This window comes from Acomys minous (genome assembly GCF_964271855.1).
Source record: "Acomys minous genome assembly, chromosome: 8".
In the NCBI taxonomy this organism is placed as follows: Eukaryota; Metazoa; Chordata; class Mammalia; order Rodentia; family Muridae; genus Acomys; species Acomys minous.
The window spans coordinates 69,589,469-69,611,095 of NC_140489.1; the positions used below are offsets into that span (position 1 = coordinate 69,589,469).

The window sequence follows — 21,627 nt, forward strand, 5'->3', positions numbered from 1 at the left end:
TGATGGAAAGAGAAAACTGACTCACAAAGTTGTCCTCTGACCTCCATGTGCAATTGCATGCACACACATAATAAACAAATGTATTCTTTTAAAGCTATGACTAATATACTAGGAAAGAAAATGGGGGACCTGCAGGAGGAGCTGCAATGGGCAGGTGAACTTCCTTGGAGATGTGTGGCCCCAAGGGCTCTGGATTGATTCCTGTTGCCTTCTCATGCTGTCATTGCTATATACTCATATATCTGGCATGGTGTGATTAGGTGTGTGGAGACCAGCACTGCCTATAGTCTGGTGTGACTGCTTCCAGGGTAACAGCCCACTCATTGGTTAATTTTCCTGCAAAGCAGAACTTAGTAATAGTGTTTAGATGAATTAATGATTTTACAGAATTTCTGACTTGACTTGGGCAGTTTCAGAAAGTTAGGTTAAGATGTTTTTGTCAGTGGCTCTGATGCAGAAAATCTTGAGGAACAATTTAAAGTTAAGAAAGGTATACTCTTTTGAGGTGGGGACTTTTTGAGGTTAATGAGCAAAAACAATATCCCAATTAGTACTGGATGATGTGACTCTCTCACAGAAGCTGGCTTTCAGGGTGATTAATCTCTCATACCCATTTTTGCCCTCAGCTTCCTGACACGAGTCAATAAAAATTGCTAATGAATAGATGTGCATCTTGAGCATTTAAAGTAGAAATGGCTGACTGTTTTTTATATAAAAGTTTAGATGTGTGATATTACTTTTTTAGATAATTGACTTTTTCTTTGTAACTACAAATTACAGCCTGCCAGTAAATAAGGAATGGCTGAAAAAAATTACCTTGCTTGTTTATACTTTGTTAATCTATAACAAGTTACTTAGCTACAAATGTATGTGGGTTCTTGGGACTAATTTGTTTTTTCATATTTGTTTCTCACCCATAACACACAAAACATTTGATCACGTGAAGGTATTGGGAAACATGTTTTTCTTATGTATATTCATTATAATTACTCACTTATGGAAAACAGAATGTAAGTTCATTGTAATTTTTGCACTGCTTGAAAGAATTTTTTGGGATATATATAAGCTGTGGGAGAAAAATAAAGTTGTTGGAGTCTGCTTGTTGGATTTGCTCCATCTAGCAGGTGTGTATATTTATGTGTGTGTGTGTGTGTGTGTGCTTATAAAATGGTTGGAGAGTACTTGTTGAAGCTTTGCTCCATCCACCCAATATGTATGTATGTACATATGTCTATGTGTGAAGTTGTTGAAGCTTGTTGGAACTTGCTCGTTGGAGCTTGTCTTGCTTCATCCATCGTGTGTGTGTGTGTGTGTGTGTGTGTGTGTGTGTGTGTGTGTACGTGCACATGTATGACCCCCACCCCTTTACTGTTTTCCTTCTGGATGGCCTGCCCCAAAGAGTTCAAAGAGCTCAGAGTCTTTCACCACTTACAAGCAGTACTAGCCCTCAGTTGCCAGGAGCTATACGCTCTGGCCCCCAGTCACCAACTCTATATATACCTCCTCAGTCTGTCCTGACTGGCTGAAACTGGTCTTGGTTAGAAAACAATGGAATCATTTTAAGTGCTAGGTTAAAACAATCAAAGTGTTAAGCATAGTAGCATATGCCTGTAATTCCAACACTCAAGAGGGTGAGGCAGGTTCACAAGCTTGAGGCCAGCCTGGGCTATAGAGCGCTGTGTGTGTGTGTGTGTGTGTGTGTGTGTGTGTGTGTGTATGTATGTATGTATGTATATATATATATATATATATATATATATATATATATATAATGTATTCTTACTCAGGATGTACCTTATATAAGGGAGCAGGAGAAAATCATACAGAGAAAATCAAAACAAGGACTGAACGCAGTTATGCAGAGGGAAGAAAAGTCTGAACTAAAATCTTTCCTACAGTGTAGGTTCATGTGTTATTTTAATACACTCACCTGTACAGAGGAAGAACAGAAAGTTGACAAAAGCCTATCTGCCTTCCTGTCTCTTTGTTTTGAGCTTCTCAAGACTTGCAACAAATGTGATAAAAGTTCAGTTAGCATAAAAACTGGCAGCTTCCACCACACAGAAATACTTGATAAAAGCCTCTAGTGTAATCACAGTACTCAGGGAGGCAGAGGTAGGTGGACCCCTTTGAGTTTGAGGCCAGCCTGGTCTACAAAGCAAGTCCAGGACAGCCAAGGTTGCACAGAGAAACCCTGTTTCAAAACAAAACCAAAAGAAAACAAAACAAAAGAAAAAAGAAAGAAAGAAAGAAAAAGGAAAAGAAGAAATACTCAATAAAGTAATGTAGATAACTCATTCTGTGGGGCTGGGGATAGTTCAACTGGCAGAATACTTACTTACCTAACATGAAGAAAGCCCTGGGTTCCATCTACATAAACCAGCATGAACAAAAGCCATGCTTAAGACCAGTACCACAGGGCTGGATCTACACTCTTACTACCCTCATAGTGTTGAGGTCCTACACAAATGAAAACTGGTCAGAGCTGGTTAATTTCATGGAATTCCAGCAAAGACAACTAAAACTCCAAGGCAAAGTCAGCCCAATTGTTGGGCAATGGGCACCCACCACTGAACATTAACCCAGAAAGATTACAAAACATGCCATGGAATGAACTATCACCTAGAGAGAGGATCTGCACATACAGCCAACAAGAAAATGTGCAACCAAGCTTTAAAAATCGGACAAAATTAATTAAGGCTAAATGTCCAAAGATAACAGGAAGAATAAAACTACTAGAGGCAAAAGAGAAAGAGTAACTAAGAATAGAGTAAAGAAGACTACTAAAATGTTAAAAAGTGAATACTCGCAGCTACATACTAGTTCAGAAACATACCTATAAGCTACTCATAAAGACTGAGAGAGGTTTGGGACTAACAATATTCTAAATAGTAAAAAAGAAAAAAAAAGCCTCCTATATGGGAAAACACCTTACATAGGATAAAAAGGGAAGCATGTACAATAAGGGGATGACTTACTCAACTTCAGGCAGTCTTGTACGCCAAGACAAATTATTAACAAATACATACATATTGATTAATTTGTGCTCACAATAAATAATGAAATAATGTCATGAAGTAAAGCAGAAAGGGAAGGATACAATGAGTATTAATTAGATGGGACAGTCAGAAGAATTGATACTTCGGCATTTTAGTGGCTCTCTGAATAAAGTGAGGAAATGAATTCTTAGAATTTTGATAAAGAATTCTAGGCAGAAGAAAATACAAGCAACATTTTAGTGACAGGATGAGCTTTTTATATTGAAGGTAGTTGAAGGCAGAGACGATTCACTGTGACCGGTCAAAGACTGAGGCAGAAAAGAAAGCAATGCAGAACTAGACTATGATCATACAATCTGCATTGTTTCTTTCTAACAAGACACAGTCTTCTGGGGCCAGCAATCTTGTTCAGCAGGTAAAAGCACTTGCCATGCAAACTGGACAATCTGGGTTCAATCCCAGCAACTCATACTGAAAGGAAAGAACCAATTCCTGAGATAGATGTGCGCGTGCGCGCGCGCACACACACACACACACACCATAACATGCTTTTAAATGTTTTAAAGAATGCTGTAATCCCAGCACTTAGAAGGCAAAGAAAGGTAGGTCTCTGTGAGTTCAAGGCCAGCCTGGTATACTAAGTAAGTCTAAGATAGTCAGGGCTACACAGTGAAACCCTGTCTCAAAAAACTAAAAAAAAAGTTGAGAAAGTTTTAAAACTATAATCACCTAATTATGAATACATACCTATCAATTTAGGCATCAATATATAGAACATAAAGCCCCCCAAAAAGGAAATCATTACAGAAAGACAATTCTATAAACAAATAAGAGATGTTAATTATAGCTATCAGAAACCACAACTATCAAGCAACAATTACTTAAGACAGAAAGGAACGGGAAGCTTCTGTGCTACTGAACAAATATCAGCACTAGAAAATGCAAAGAAAATGTTTTGTGGAAATTAGAGCACAACAAAAGTTACAGCAAAAGTAAGAAAAGAATGAAAAGGTGAGGAGGGCTATGAACTGGGACAAGAGCTAGAAAGAACAGAGAGCTACACAAGTGCAAGTGTAAGCAGAATGGAAGACTTAGTTCTTCTCTATGGGAATGGAGTAGAATTTTACTAATGGATATTAAGAGACCAGGGGAAATGCTAGATGTGAGGCCAATAGTGAATGGAATGAATATACAGAGTATGTGATTTAATAATTGCAATAATGCAACCAAAAAGGCAACAAGGGTCTGAATACAGTAACAGTGCAAGAACACAGAAGTGGGCTATACTGTGAACCACATTTTGATGATGTAAAGAGAGAGGGAAAAATTGTAAAAGAAAGATATGGGCTGGAAAAATGTCTCAGTGGTTAAGAGTGTGCTCCTCTTCCAGAGGACTGTAGTTCGGTTCCCAGAACCAACATCTGGCTGCCATCTCACAACTGTCTGTACTTGCCAGGAGATACAACACCTTCCTTTGGTTTCTTCAGGCACTTGCACTCATGTTTGCATTAACTACAAACAGACACATACATATACACACAACTAAAGATAAAAATAAAATATAAACAAAAACAAAAACAAGACTTGGTGACAAGCAAGATAAAAAGTTGTCAAGAAAACTCTTCTTTCATATCAGACACAAAGGAAAAATGCTACTTGTGAATATTTTGAAAGACCTGAAAAGGCAGTTTAATATAAAGAAAACTAGATTTTCTTTTGAATTTACAGAATGAAGTAATGATAGGGCAGAGACTAAATTTATGTATGAAATAACCAGCACAATGACAACTGCACCGTTAAGGCTGAATGGGTTGACCCAAGAACGGCCAGCAGTATTTGGACACACAGGACCTAACAAAAACAAGCTCTTTACTTTAAAAAAAAAAATGCTTAGCTATAAATACACCCTATATTTTCCTTGACATTTTAGGATACCCATGAGCCAATTAGGATGACTTTGGTTTCAAAAGTTAAACTCTTGGTTTAAGGAGAACAATGTGGATAGAGCTTTGAGTGGCACCCAAAGTTAGGAAGAGGAAGAAAAAGCATTCAAGCAAACCAGAAAGCACTCAAGGAAAGATGTCTATAAAGTTCAGCAACAACTGTTTAAAGCAATGGGTTCTAAACAGAATAAAATACAAGAGATGGGGCGTGAGCTGGAACTGAGAGGAAACAAGAGTCTAGCTCTGACCTTTTAGCAGATGTATGTTCCCCAAATGAAGCAACAACTCCATCTTTACTGGCGGAGAAAAACAACACCAAGTACAGGATGTTCTTCTATCAATTCTGCATGTGACTACATGGATGTATTAATACAAACTAGTGAAAAGGACCCTTTCATTAACCCAACATCATTAGCGAGGAGGACTACTGCTAGCAAGATTTTAAAATGAGATGTAGAAATTGAAAAACAAGATAGAAAATAGGGAGGTCAGCACAAACTATGAACTGATGTCATTATATGAAGGTACAGTTTATGTGCTTACCCAGTTTCACAATAGAGCTATGTGGAATTTGATACAATTAGCTGCTTCATTAAATGTAAGCTTTCCAACTCAATATAATGTACTTTTATAAAAAATCCTCACATTTTAACTCTTTAGATTTCGTTATGGAAATGTACCGTCTTGATAGCCTTAAGTATATTTCTGACAATCAGGAATTCAGCTCCAGAACACAAACTATTCTTGAAAATAAGAATGGTCATATTAAACGTAGCCTATGATAGTTACTTATGTCATGTCTATCGCTTAGATATTCCTTGAGTGTCGCTTTTCTTTAAAAGTATCACTGTACTGGGAGTGTAAACTGGTTTACCCTCAGCATCATGACAGAAATGACAGGCACAGGAGCCACAACAACCTGCTGACTCATACAGTTTCTTCATCTTTTAAAAGACACGTACCTCTGATTCTGCTTAAGCAACAGAGGTCTGGGATAGGATCGTTTGCGAAGAAATTTGCGAAGAAAATGAAATTGCCTAGAAGTAAAAATATCTAGCCCCACCAAAACACAAGGGGCATGCTGCCCAGTCGGAGAAACCGTCGAACTCTCCAGGGAACTGCCAGAGAACACCGCCTCTCGGACCAGGCGCAGCACCGCAGAGGGGCTGGACGGGACCACCGGCGGCGGGGGCCGGACACAACCAACCAAAACACCCCGCGGCCACGCCCGCGGCACGGGGCAGCAGGGCCCAGCACTCGCCTGGACCCACGGCCTGCGCGCCCGGCCTCCACCCGGGAGGCCACATGCCACCCAGTCACCTAGCCGGCCCTCGGCCACTCACCGGGACGCAGGCAGCAGTCAGGGGCGCCGCGGCCGCCACTCGCCTCCCGCGGGCGCTGTTGTCCACACCAGCTGGCCCGTCCTTTCGCATCTGCGGCGCTCCGACCCCAAACATTGGGACGACAAGCACCACCCTCCGCCACGCCACGCCCCCAGCGGAAGTGACGTGACCCCCTAGGTCCGGTTTTCTGACTCCCACCCTCCTAAGAGTGCACAGTAGGGCGGGGCTGTAGGAGGGAGGGGGGAAGATGGGGGCGGGAAGCAAGGTGGGGCTAAGTGCGTGGGAGAGCCCTGGCTTGGGAAGCCACAAACTATGCTTTTATGGCCTGTTGTGGCTGTTGGGCGGAGATCCCTATCTTTTAATCTCAGTCCTGGGTCTCAGAGCCTCTGACTGTTTGCTTACCTGTCATCATCCCTAGTCAGCCGAGTTGAGCATGCCAGAAGGTTCTGCGCGTGCTCTGTGTTGCCCAGGTGCCTGGAAATTGCTTTAACAGGCTGGGTGTGAGCACCCTGGCTGGACCCTGTCATCCTGTTGTGGTAACACCTCCTCTTTTTCTGTTTCTAGCATAGCTACCAGGTCTGCCAACCCAAAAAAAGCTTTTTTGCACATATCCTGTAGAAATTAGCGTATACTGCCCTACCGATGGTTCTGTAATCAAAACGTTGAAATTCTAATATTTTTTGCGTACCAAGGAGGCAAACTACAATCAGCCACAATTCTAGTGTTATTTAACTAGACCATCAGATTAGGTCCTCAGTGTTCGCCTTCGAGGGTGGCAGAGTGCTGTAGCCCTGTAAAATGAAGGCGCCCTTTAGGAAGGGCATTACATATGCTGCCAGATTCACTGACAATTTTTAATTAAGTGGTTATGAGGTTAAGCATTACAGAGGTTAAGGATGTAGTGGGATTATAAACTTGAGGCCAGCATGTGCGACACTGGGAGACCTTGACACTTCCTTCTAAAAAGGACAAAAGAAAGAAAGGGGAAAAAGGCTTTGGGAAACTCAAATGTTCAGTTGTGTCCACCATGATGTCTAGTAAAACCTAGCCGTGTATTAACTATTAATTAGCTACACAACAGTTAAAATATGTACTCCACAAATTAAAATTTAGAAGAACTTGGAAGTAACTTTAGTTCTTGTTTTTTTTTTTTTAAACTATTAAAATGACTGACACTGTTGAAATGGTGAAAGGATTGTTCATAATTATTATCATGGTGAGCTCTCAGGTCCAAGTTCTGACACAACAAAGAGTGAAACTCAGAGCCAGTAGGCAAAGGGGGTGGTCATTGGATGGAAATTTATTTAGAGATGATATCACATCAAAGATACCAGACATTCATGCTGAACAGAATCAGATCCTTGCTGAGGGCAGGTGGGATGCTGAGATGACCAGTTACCAAGGGTGGGGATTCGTTTTATTCCAGCTTAGAGGAATCTTGCTAACACTGGCTGCAGACAGGCCTGAGGTAGAAGTCAAAAGACGACAGCCACCTGTGAAGATGCATGAAAAGAACGTAAGTAAATGTTGGCAAAGGAGTGACGTTGGCCCTTCTCCCTTTGCCTTAATTCCTTCAGTTAGTCAGATAATATACCCGGATTTTCTCCCTATGTCAGAAATTTCCATGTACCTCTCAATTCCTATTCTTCCCTTTCCCTCCCTGGTCAGTAACTATACTCTTACTCAGTGAGGAAGCTTAATGGATGTTATACATTACCATCTCTTGCACTTTCTTCAGCTCTGTGTTCTCATTCCCTTTGCTTTAGTTTGGAGCTTGATGTGTGTCAGTCTCACATAAACCGGTTCTATTGTTTGTAACTAACCTCTAACCCAGTCTCTTGTGCAGGTAAAGTCACCTTTCAAAACTGCAAATCCAATCATGTGTTTTCCCAGAGCAGAAAGCATGGACCAGCGGTGCATCTCCGGCAAACCACAAAAACGTGATAAGCTTTGACTATCCGACTTCTCACCCCTCACCCAGTAATTTTTTTTTTTACCCTCCAGAAGCACCTGTACTTCACCACAAGCTGTCAGCTGTTTCCTAATTAGTGTCTAGGTTCATGCCCTTGGCTTGGATTTCCTCCTGTCCTATCCTCCTTCAGACTTGTACTTCAACCAAAAATAATCTTTCCTTCCTGCTCCCGCAAAGGAAACCGTTTATTCTATTTGCACCTGCTTCACCAACTTCCTCACTGCACACTGTTGTAATTTATTAATATGAATGCTGGTGTTTTCACTCCATGCCAGAAGTACAAAGCAATCATATTTACATCTTCTGATATGTCTTATTACCCAGCAAATAATCAAATTTAGAATTCTGTATTAGGGAATTGACTCTAATTTTATTAAAATCACTTGTTTGCTATGTTAAGATGGAAATAAAATCAATTTATGATACTTTGGACACTAGGCAAAGTTTGGAGAAGAAAATATTTTTTCATTTAACTTCAACAAAATAAATAAATTCAGGAATGTATAAAGTAGATTATCTTGTGTATTAATACAGCAGAGTAGTGCCTTAATGCTTGGAGTAAAGATAAATGCAGTAATTGTTTAACTCCACATTCTTCACCTATGTAAAACAGGTATCCACATGGCTGTCATATCATGTACTTGATCCTTTCATTGGAAGTTAAAGGTTTATTGGTTATTTTAACTTGTTTTGGGTATTTCCCTCCTCTATATACACAGCCAAACTCTCTATTAACTATTAAAGTCTAGTTCAAATAACTTCTTCAAAGAGCCTTTAATCTCTTCTCTGTTGAAACAAAACTTAATAATGTGACCAAAATAAATTAGCCATATGCTGCAAGATATTTGCACAAATTATTTAAGAGATATGCCAGAAAATAATTCCAGGATAGTCACTATGGTAAGCAGAAATGGTGTCCCCCCCCCCCAAATGTGGATAAGTTGTTTTGAGTAAGCCCACCGCAGACTACCATGTGGACACTCTTAAAGCTGAAAAGAAACTCTTCATTGCAGTCCAGCAGCTATATGGGGAACTTTCCCAAATTGTGCAGCTCTGTGTCTTTACAGTTTTCAGACTTTTATGTGTGTGCATGTGTGCACACGGGCGCGCGCGCGCACGCACACGCACACACACACACACACACACACACACACACACACACACTTCAGTTAGAGAAGAAAAAGGCATGGTTAGTACAGTTAGGAACTTTTCACTCTGGGACTAGGGACATCCACATCCCGAATGCTGACTTAACCTTTGTTCTCACTTCAGCAGGAGGTCTAGGTGTTTGTTCCTTTTTTTGGCATGAATTGGGTTGGTGGATTTCAAGGCCTGAATGGTGTTTCTATCAGATGTCCTAAGCTTTGGGGGCCTATTAAGGTCCTGTGACATGCGGTCCTTAGAGCCTGTGATTATATTATGCTGCCATGGCAAGGGAGTCTTCTATATGTGATTAAAATCACAGCTTTGAAGAAAGGAGAGTTACCCCAAATTATTCATGGGTACACTCTACACACTCCCATGCGGGTTCAAGAGGAACACTAAGACTGAGCGTTGGGACCAAAGAGTTTATTAGAAGAGTTATGAAAGCTGTAGACAGACAACAGTATGAGTGGGGCTCTGAAAAGGAAATCAGGCCTTACATGGCAGAAGCTGGGGGGTCTCGTATCTTTCTAATGTGAGGGTGGTTTTACAGGACAAGCTTTCTGATTACAAATCCTGATGCCACACTTTCTGATTAGCAGGCAAGGGGTGAGAGGGTAGGATGCATGCTTATTTATGATTCTCCTCCACCCGTGCCGGGGTGCTGTTGGAGGCTATTGGCCACCAGCCCACAAAGGCAGGAGGAGCAGAAGATGAAGCCACAGAGCTTAGAAGGCCATGAGCAGGAAGGAGATGGAACACTATGGGAACCACAAAGGCTATATAGTCCTTGGGGGTGGGTGGGGAGCTTCCACAATAGGTGTAACATAATTGCTTGAAACCAGATACTTTAAGGATGCTTGTTTTGCATTTGGCGGCATGCTCCTACCTTATGGACAGGGGCATAAGACCCAATTATACTATTAGGCACAGGGAGGGGAGAGCAAGGAGGGAGCAGTGTCAAAGGCCATATAGCAAATGTAGTTAGGGACATCTACGCCTAAAGACATTCTCTCCAAGTAGTCAGGCAGAAAGTAGGAGGCCCCTCTGGGGAGGAGGAGTCCGACACTTAATGCTGAGCTCAGAGAGGCTATCCAGACTGGGAGGACTGCAACTTCAAACTGCAGGGTCCTTCCACCAGTCATTTATACCTCATCTAGTGTAAGTTTATTCCCCAGATGAGAGATCTTGGCACCCATGAGTCTCTTAACTAGAGATTCACAGAGGCTGGCCTCAGTGAGTTTCCTGTCGATATCTGAGAGGAAGAGCAAGGCACTGAGGCCTGAGCAACAGCTAGACACCTAATATTGCATTCTCACACGGCCAGCCTAGCCACAGAGCCTATAGCAGTAGCAAAGATGTGTCAGAAATGAAGTCAGATTCAAGACGTAAGGAGGTAGTGAGGATTTTGATAAGGAACTGTGTTTATCTAAAAACAGAGCTCTCCCCTCAAAAGAAATAAAAGAGAATTCATCCTGGAGCCAAACACCAGTGACTAGGGCCTCTGCACATGGATTCGTTTGTCTCAACTACCATGTTCCAATGTAGCAACAGTTTTGTGAAGTTTTTATAGTTAAAGAACAAAAGAAAAACTGATCAAGGCACCTTTAAAATGTATTGTTGGGAATATCAAGCAGGCAGCTTCCATCATGGCAATCTCTGTCCTAAGTTTCAGATGTTACCTGGCACCATTCTTGATGCTTGGGTTAGTAGAAAGTGGTGGTCTATTTTGCCTGATAGTCAAAGATTTGGTCAAATACAAAAGTGAGCTATCTCTATTCAAGAATCTAGACATAGATCAGGTTAATTTGGCTCCAGACCTGTAGATTCTACCTCTCCACAATCAGATGTTTCTACTTAGCCTTGTATAATCTTTAACACAGATGCACAGTTTTCTTTTCTTTTGTTCTACAAACTTTAATTCACATATTTAGGTGACTTTAAAGAACCAAGAAAAGCTCTTGGCTAATAGTCAACAAGAAATGGAGGCCTTAAGTCCTTAGCAGGAACTGAATCTGAATTTCCCATCAACCTAGTAGACCTTTAAATTTATACACTTTTTTTCATTAATGTATATTGTACAAAATAATGGGTTTAATTATGATCTAGTAATGTGAAAGCATATTCCTTCTTTGAACCTTCATATAAAAGCTTAGGTCTGCTGATGACTTGATTTCATTCTTCTGAGACCCATGACAGAACAACCAGATAGTAATTCTACCAAACTTTTGATCTACAGAACTGTGAGATAAATACGTGTAACTTGTTTTAAGCTGCTAACTATATAGTGATTGTTTTAGCAGATAGAAAATTCATCAACTTAGCTCCATGTAACTTGGAGATATAAACTGTAGCACTGGGGTGTTGTACTTCATAGGCACTCAGTGAATATTTGGTGGGTGCATATAAAATCAATTAGAATCATAAAACAAATAGTTTCTGAGTGTCTTCTGTATGCTTAGCAACAGCATTTCACTGGGTGTGAAGAATGGCACCTTCATGGAACTCAAGGATAAACTTAGTTGAAGAGCTGGTTTTAGGTTTGGAAGTTTTAAACCATGTCTTAAAAGATAAAATTGAGCCAAGCACAGTGACACACCTGTAATCCCAGCAATTGGGAGGCAGAGGCAGGCAGATCTGTGTGAGATCTAGACCAGCCTGGTCTACAAAGTGAGTTCAAGACAGGCAAAGCTACACAAAGAAACCTGTCTCAAAAAAGATAAAATTGTTAGAAAGTAGGTAGCACACAGTGTTGTATGCAGTAACAATAAATAGTAAAAGTCTAGAGCTTTAGGGAGAAGGGACATCACTGTTGTAGGACAAGGATTGTCACACAAACCACTCACACCATTATCTCAGGGGCTATTGATGGTTTATTTGAATGCCTTTTCCAAGCTGATCGATCAGGGCCACTGTAAGGACTCCGGAGCCTACCTGTGACATCGACCTGTTCTCAAGGCAGTATTTTATAGGAAAACTAAGAGCAGAACACAAGGAGGGGCAGTAATACCTTTTGGCTAACCATACAATGCAGTGTTATACTTTTGCCTAGCTAGACAAAGAATATTCAGCTAACCTTTAAGCTGATGGGTGCCAAGTGAGGTGAGTGAGGTAGTGGTTAGGATCTTTTAGAGTACATCTAAAGTGTAGGCAGGTGTGTAGATAACAAAAGTACAACAAGAGTGCAGCCAGACTGTATTGAAGAATGTAGGTAACAAAGTATGACTTATTACAGCTTTGAGTCTTCTAGTGTAGGTTAGCTTGACCCTCGGGCAGGGCATGTTCGTGTCAGCTGTGAATAACTACTTCTAAAAAGCAGAAGTAAAACATTAAAGCAGTTTAAACTTAATTTCATCTTATAAACAAAATGGAAGCTGAATATAGAAATGGCTGCAGCTATGTCAGAAGACCAGGCCTCAACAATCATCATCAAAGGCAGTTAGGTAAGAACATAATCATTGAGGGCTCATCATGATGTGTGTATGAAAGTGACTGTTACTTTTCTCTAGTGCTGGAAATGTAATAAAAGGGTTGACTGAACATTGAGGCTGAATTTTCATTTGTTATTCTAGGTGCTTTGAGTCCCAGTCAGATTTTAAGGCAAAAGGATAATATATTAAAATGTAAGTAGATTGCTTTTGATAGTGAGAGAGGGCAGAGCTTGAAGGAGATGATGAGGACTGTTACACTCTTTTTCTCTTTAGCCTCTTAATAAAATCACTCCTTCACCACCCACAAGTAACCTTCAAGAGTTGCTTATCTATATAATTGAGATCAGTTTATCTAACTTTCTTAGTGGGAAAATAGACAAGTTTATATAAGAGAGTTTTCTGGACTGCCTACCCTACAGTCTTCAGCAGTGCCATAGCATGTTTGGTCTTCCAAGAAAGCAACTGTTAACGCAAACCACAGAACTCATCTTGGGACAAAAGGTCTTACCACGAGGAGTGGATTGTAGGGTAGAATAACTGTGAACAATACAGCAAACAGATTAACCCTGGCTGGTGTGAAGCTACAATGGAACAAGTACTTTTTGTCTTGTGGTGTGTTTGGTAGCTTTTATTATTCAGGGAGTTTCCATTTTGGGAAGTGTAGTAGATGTAAACATGTTTTTGTTTTGATCCCAAGTGTGAGATGTAAAACAGACTTGAGTGAAGGTATTCTTTTGGGGGCATGGTCTTTGTCAGCTGATAAACATCCTAATACAGACTCTGATAGTACACATATATGAGCCCCAAAACAATAGGCTCGGCTTTTCGATCTTGGCATCATTTCCTATTGTTTGGCTGTTCATTGCTCTGCTTTGAGGCACTCCTAGAGAGAAGCACTCCAGAGAATGAAGTTCCAGCTCCAGCTGCTGCTCTGGGTTCCAGCTGCTGCTCTGGGTTCCAGCTGCTGTGGTTTCAGTCACCTTTGCTGAATTGCTGGCTTGCTATTTAAGAGGTGTGCTGGAACCCTGATGACTACATCACTGGAACTGCTCCCAGGAACTGAGTCTAAAAAGTTCTACTTCTCCTGCTCCCATTAACCTCTTTGCTCTCCTATCTAGGGTAGGTGTGTTGGAAGGGAGGTGTAAGCATTAAAGAACCCCAAATAAAGTGGGTTTGAAAAAGTTCAAAGCCTACAGGGAAGTGTGATGCTTGTGAGGAGCATATGCTGTTAAGTGGGTAAATCTGAGACTGGAATTCTAACTTTGGTATTTACTTGAGAAATTTGTCCAAATTTTAAGTCTTGGTTATAACAGCTGAAAATATTCTCAAGAACATTTAGATTCTGTTCAAGATAGACTGTTTGTTTGTTTGTTTGTTTATTGAGACAGAGTTTCTCTGTGTAGCTTTGGCTGTCCTCAACTCGCTATGTAGATGAGGCTGGTCCACCTGCCTCTGTCTCCCAGAGTTCTGGTACTACAGGCATGCACCATTGTGCCTGGAAAGATTGTGTATTTTTAAAAGGCAGCAAATACTTGGTTATATCTCATTAAAGTATTAAGGTATTAACTTCAAAACCCTATTTTTTCACTGCTTAATTGATAATGAACAAGGCTCATAAACTGTCCCCCTTTTAACTTTTTATTGATTCTTTGAGTTTCACATCATGTGCCTCAATCCTGTTCATTTCCCCTTCCCTTCATAGCCACCCTCTGCCCTTGCAACCTCCCCTACAAAAGAACAAACAAAAATAAGTCAATAAAACAAAACAAAGCATAGAAAACATCTTGTTTTGAGAGCTATAGTGTGTCACAGTGTATCCCACAGTATACCCTGCTGGGATTCAGACCCAGGTCAAGTGGCTGAGGTGCCTATTTAACAAAGAAAAAAGGACCTGGCCTCTAGGTCCCAGCATCCCTCAGTCCCTACCTGAACTTCCCAGTGCAGGGGCTGGGCTTCCCCTCCTGCAGAGGCTCTTCAATGTATAGTTGCTCTCTCTCCTCTCTCCTCTCTACCCATGCTTTCTCTCTCTCTCTGCCCAAACCCCACTTTTCTGTCTCCTTGTCTGCATTGTGCCTTCCCTAACCTTCTGTGAGACCAGCAAACCTGCCCTAGAGCTGCCTCAAATAAACTGGCCTGCCTTTATACTTTAACTTGTCTTGAATTGTCTTATTTTGTTTGTGGAGATGACCTATCTTATACCCCTTTGTCCATACATTTTCACTTGCACATGTTCATTGCAATGAGTCATTGGTCTGGTTTGAGATCTCTGCTTTCTGTGACACCATCAATATGCACCCTCATCAGGATTCCTCCCTGCTAACCTCTTGTTGCCCTGTGCCATGGAGATCCTGCATCTTTGGAGCAGCAGGACTGGCCCTTTCTTAAGTCCCAACAGTTTTCAGATGATACAGATTTTGGTGTGGGCCAATTCAAAGCCCTGAATCTGGGCCTGGGTCCTGCAGAAACAGTGAAGAGAAGAGAAGAGAAAGTCTTGGTAGATCCTTGGTAGGGAGAATTGAGCAGGTGATGAACAGCTGATTAAGGAAAACCAACCACTGGGAAACAATGAGCTATAGGAACCATGTATTGAGGAAGGTTGAGGAACTGAGGAAAAAAGAAATACTAGACCCAGACATATGTGGTATACATTGAATGGTCTTAAAGCCCAGGAGGACTTTACTTTTCTGTCTCTCTCACATGCTTACTGTTGCTTTTCTGTCTCTTATTCCTTTGGCCAACCCCAGTACTTTACTTAAAGTTCAATTTTTTTCATTACAGGTTACATCATGATTTTTCTCATCTTTTACAATCAATAGGGCTTTTAAAAATCAACAAAGCAAGAGAACAGCTTAACAAGGAAATGCAAACAGTTCTATATAACCTACAATAAAGCATACAGCAAAAATCAATTTCCAAGCAATGGCCAGCATAACCTGATTATGATTTCTTAAACAATACTCAGAAAGTTTAATTATAAACTTCCTCAGGCTAAAGTCATTGTGTTTAAATGATTGTCATAGCAACATAACTTGAGCTAAATATTCTCTAATAAAGAAAAAACTTGATTTATTCCCAGTCTCAAGCGAACAGGTGTGATATCCAAGCCTAGGCTAACTGCCAAGGTGTCCTCTATTGTAAAATATCTCTAAAGCACAACGTTCCAATCCCACTTTCTATTGCTCTCAAAATAGATTCTAAAGAAATTTTTCTACAGCTAACAGTATCTAGCTGTTGGGGACAAAAGGCCATATGGCCAATGTTCAGCCATCTTGTCCAAGTCTGCACTTTTAAGTCTCTGTCTTTCCCAGAGCTTACCTTTCACCAGAAACTAGCTGACCTTGTTGTGAGTCAGCAGCTAAAGACAGATAGGGATGGAGTGACCCTGTTGTGAGTCAGCAGCTAAAGACAGACAGGGATGAAGTGACCCTGTTGTGAGTCAACAGTTAGAATAAAGCTAGATGAAGACAAAGCAAGATGCCCTGTGTGGCAGGACATTATGACCCTGCCTGGAATTCCCTGTGTTTTGAGAAAAGCCTGCAGCTGTGTTACTATAGCAATATGCTTCCCTGCTTCTGAATTATAAAAGCTGCTGCCTGACTAATGAAGTTTGAGAGTTTGATCAATCAGACTTGCTCTCTTTCTTTGTGTCTTGCATTCTCAACAGGTGACCTCCCTCCCGAGTTTTAGTCGAACCCCGCAGGTCGGGGCATCTAGCCAGTATCTTGACTATTATGTCAAGGTCCTAACTTTCAAGCAGTTTCTGTCTGAGGGCTCACAGTCAAAGCCAAGAACTCTTATCATTGTCTCAGTTTTCCAATATGAATTTCAATAGGACTGAGAAATAAAGAGAAAAAGGCAGTTTTAGGAGAAAGAGCAGATTTCAAGATATGTAGTTTTTAGACAACATTACACCTGGACCATATGTAATATTGAAGGGCAGCAGTGATCAGCCAGAAAGCTTTAGAACTTTATCAAGCAAAGCTTCAACAGCTGTCCTGAATGTCTAGAGATCATGCTGGACAGCCACAGGTCTCTGGAACTTCGTGAAGCAAAGCCTCTCCAACTTTTCCTTGTGTCTGTAACACCTTGGAAGTAACTGAGCTGGTCAGCACACCAGCTTTCCCACATCTGCACCACCAGGGCAAGCTTTCCAGCACTTCCACAGCTAGCCTACCCAAAGCTGCAGCCAGCAAGGGGCAGGGTCAACTCTTTTGCTCTCATGCAGTCAGGGCTGGCTCACCTACATCCATATCTCCATAGCCTACTCCACCATGAAGCTCAGTCAAGGTACAGCCCCCAATCTTGCAAGTGCTGCAGCCTGCAAGAGGCTAGACCAGCTCTCCCACTCCCATGCCCTTGGTGCTGCCTTACCTGTGCCTTCACGATCAGGGTCAGTTCCATTGTGCTGCCCAGGTGAGAAGCAGGGCCCTCTCTCCCTGCTGCAGGCAGTGAGGGGTGGGGCCGGCTCTCCTGCTATCATGACCCAGGGCCGGTTCTCCCACAGGTAGCAGCACTGGGGAGAGTCATCACCCTCACTCCCATGCCATCTCATTGTAGACAAGTGGGAGGGCCAGCTCTTCCATGCTCATGTCTTCAGGGAAGCTCACCAGTAACATAGCCAGCTCCAGTGTGCTACTGCCCAGGTGACTGCTGCAGCAGATAAGAGGTGTGGCCAGCTCTTCAAAGCCCTTGGATATCCATGTGGTCTCAGGCAGCAGTCCAGAGCAGGTGTGTATACATAGTCTTTAGTGATAACGTGAGCCACAATGACACTGTCCTTGCTGCTGTGTGGCCACAGACCCAGACATGGCCCTCAGTAGCAGCATAGGCTGGGACTTCACCGTGGCCACAGGTGGCTGTCCTGGAACTCACTCTGTAGACCAGGCAGCCCTGGAACTCAGCAATCTGCCTACCTCTGCCTACCTCGTGCTGGGATTAAAATCATGCACCACCATGGCCCTGCTCTAAGTTCCTTTTATTGTTGAAATTTTGACCTTCTCTCACAGTCCACAAATATTCCTAAAGGTTTCTAGAATGGCAATTATCATCTTATAAAATATAATTCTTATTTAAGAAGACATGGAAATTGCCATTTCTTTTTGATTTGTAGGTAGTGAAATGAATGCTATGTTGGCATAAGCACTAAAGCTGTCTGTGAGAACTTCATTGACTAGGTATACTGCCACAGAACAGTAGTATTCGAAAAGGAATTTCTGTCTTACCGGTCCCCCTTTAACAAAATTTGAACATCTAAGAATATTAAGTTATACAAGCAGACAACAAAACAGGCATCAAGCAAGAGAGTCACATTTTTAAATATGGGATAATTGTCATGTAGTAGTCTTTGAGTTAGTTTAATGTTTTTCAATGCAAGGAATCACAAGTGGGCTTCTAAAAATACAGATCTCCAGACTAAGTACATGAAAGTTGTAATTCAAAATGGGGTGGTGCTCTGGAATCATATTTTCATGTTTCCATGTGGTCAGATTTAAATGACTAAGGAAATGCCATCCTGTCCCAGTGTCACAAAAGTCCCTACCTAGCTACTTCTCAGCCTTTGATCCCCAACAGCCACATTCACAGAGACACTTTTGGGACTGTCAATGACCTTGGCTGTGGTTTAACTAGATTATGTATTGTCTGGAGGCTTCCACTGAGCCTTGCAAAGAAAGCAGATGCTACTAAGCCACTCTATTTCATGCCTCATTAATGTTAGCTCCTCACCTCCCCCACCTCCCTTGCTTCCCTCGCCACCCCCACCACTACCACCACTACAGCTTGGACACCAAGAGACTTTCCAGAGACACAAGCCCACTCTTAGTCTAGCCATTGATAAAGGACTAAAACTTTTAATCAGATCAGTTGTCAACTTTCTCTTGTGGTTCTCTTCATTTGCATGCCTCCAGTGAGATCCTCCAAACTCTGTGAGGCTCAGCCTGGATCACAGCCTTTCTGGACAGAGAGGTTGCAGGAGAGGCACTTCCATGACATGACACACATTTCAAGGCCCCACTCCTCTCACTGAGTTGGGAGAGGAGTAGAGTGACGGTCGAGTTCCTGACACCAAAATATTCCTGATATCATAGGAGGCATATCTGTATTATGAACTCAGTTCTGGTTCTGGTTCTGATTAAAGAGAGCTAGGCCCAAGGAAGTTGTTTTGAGATTAGAGAGATCCTTTTTATTTGTTTTGTTTTTGTTTATTTGTTTTGGTTTTTTGAGACAGGGTTTCTCTGTGTAGCCTTGACTGTCCTGGACTCGCTTTGTAGGCCAGGCTGGCCTCGAACTCACAAAGATCCACCTGCCTCTATGTCCCAAGTGCTTGGATTAAAGGCTAAGAGATCCTTTTTAAAAGGATGCTTTCTTCTCCATTTTCCTGGGACTAGTGAGCTAGACCATTTTGCTTTGAATGGACTGATCCAGTGTCCAAAGAGACTACCCAGTTAACCTAGACATAACTATCCTAAAGGTTAAAAATTTACCCTACACATTTTGGAGGCATTACAAAAAAATTCAATAGGATTCAGGGTGTCATAACCTAAATTCAACCTTGTTCCAGTACGTAGATGGTCTTTTACTGAGAACAGCCAACATGGCCACCTGTTTGAAAGACACAAAGGACCTCCCCTTCTCTGAGGTAAGAGTGGAGAATGAGCGGAAAAAGGTGTGTGTGTGGGACTGGGAGAAGGGATATTAAATAAATAATTAATAAATAAATAATTTTTAAAGAGAGAAATAAAACATGTGTCCAGAAAAAAAAAATAGGGTAATGTTTCATGGTTATCCTTTAATCCTGAGGCCTCCTGTAATTGCCATAGGTTGTTAGTTTTTTTCTTTTAGGGACAGTTCTTCAGTCTTTGAGGCAAACTTAACACAAACTGGTTACTTTGTAGTTTGCTCTTAAATTACATCTTGCCTCATGATTAGATTCAGTTTATGTATCTTTGTTGGTAACCTCACAGAAGTGACACTGTATTCTCGGAGCTCACTACTATCTGATGATACATGATTTTGACTTGCCTTATGGTGAATAATATCTTCTCTGGTCACTTTGGTAGTTGTATAAATGTAATTTCCATTCTGAAGAGCCTCCTTTTCTCTTTGTAATTAAATATTTTGAAGGATTTATTTTGAAATATTGAGTATTCCTATTCTGAATCAAACACTACATTATCAGGTTAAAACTCACAATTTTTAGAACTATAAGACTTTGTCTGTACTTACCCACTTGTCCCAAAACCATCATAACTTTGGATGTAGGAATTGGAAGAAAACAGAATTACAATATAACCTTAGAAACCCTGTCTCTAAAAACCAAACAAAAACAAAACAAAACAAAACAAACAAAAACAATACAATAAAATACATGAGCTACATCATGAGATAGTCTCCTAGACTATAAGAAATAGTCACATGGAACTGGGCATGATGGCACACACATTTAATCCCAGAATTCTGGGAGCATAAGATGGATCTGGGAGGTAGAGGCCACCCTGGTCAGTTCCAGGACAGTCAGGACTACTCAGAGAAACCCTGTCTCAATCCAACCCTCAACAAAGAAAACAGTCACTTGGGAGCTGGATAGATTGCTCAAGGTGAAGAGCATTGGCAGCTCTTACAGAGGACCTGGATTCTGTTCTTTCTTGGGTTCATTTGGCTAACCAAATTATTCTTTATTGTTTTCACAGAACCAACTCTTTGTTTCATTGAAACTTTGTTGTTGTTGCTTGTTTCTATTTCATTGCCTTTTGCCTTGATCTACATTATTTTCTTTTGTTGTTGTTGTTTTGTTTTGTGTTTTGTTTTGTTTTGTTTTTCAAGACAGGGTTCCTCTTTGTAGCCTTGGCTGTCCTGGACTCACTTTGTAGATCAGGCTAGCCTCGAACTCTTAGTGATCCACCTTTCTCCACCTCCCAAGTGTTGGGATTAATGGTGTGCACCACCACTGACCAGGTACATTATTTCTTTAAAACTACTAGTTTTGGCTTTGGTTTCCCAAGGCATTAAGACACATCATCATTTGAGCTCATTGTGAGTGTTTGACCCGAGCACACAGAGCTGTAAGGTTTTTCTGAGGACTGCCTTAGTTGTATCCCATAGGTTTTAGTGGATTGTGTTTTTTCATTTTCATTTTTGTAACTTTGTTTTGATTGTTTTGTCTTCAAGGCAGAGTTTCTCTCTGTAGTCTTGACTGTCCTGGACTTGCTTTGTAGACCAGGTTGGCCTGGAAGTCACAAATATCCACTTGCCTCTGCGTCCCGGAGTGCTGGGATTACAGGCATGTACCACCACACTTGGCTCAGTTTTTGGCACTTGTAAACTTCCTTCTTCATTTCTTCCATGTGATGTTTGGTCTTCATGAGCCTGGCCTTTAATCAGTGTAGTAAACTTTCCTGTTGATGTTATACAATACACTGAGTAAAACACATTAAAGGAGAAACAATTCGTTTTTACATACTCTAAGTTATAGTTCATTCTTTTAGAGCAGTCATAGCAACAAGAGTTTAAGGGCGCTGGTAACATTGTGTCTGCAGCCAGGAATCAAAAGGCAATGAATGCTTATACCTTATGTCTAAGACCTAGGGCCAGAGAACAATGTTGCACTTCTTTAGGGAGAATTTTCCAACCTCACTGAACTTGCTTTACTAGCATGCCTGCAGGCTAACCGAATTTGTAATTCCTCCCAAGTGTGCCCTCCTAGATGATCACATACCAGCAAATTGGTAGTCAAAATTAGCTATCAAAACCCCACCACTTGTCAAGCTCCTACGCACGCCCTAACATTTAAAACATAAC

General features: G+C 41.3%; 1 protein-coding gene across 2 annotated transcripts in view; it reads right to left on the minus strand.

Annotated features, from left to right (window-relative positions):
* Positions 1-6,444, minus strand: part of PNPLA8 (patatin like domain 8, phospholipase A2) — a 50,860-nt gene extending 44,416 nt beyond the window's left edge. Inside the window, exon 1 of one of the 2 annotated variants that reach the window (XM_084793766.1) lies at positions 6,286-6,444. The gene's annotated coding sequence lies outside the window, so the exon portion shown is untranslated. The remainder of the gene's footprint in view (positions 1-6,285) is intronic. The other variant, XM_084793765.1, reaches the window with a different exon arrangement.
* Between the last annotated feature and the right edge of the window lie 15,183 nt (positions 6,445-21,627).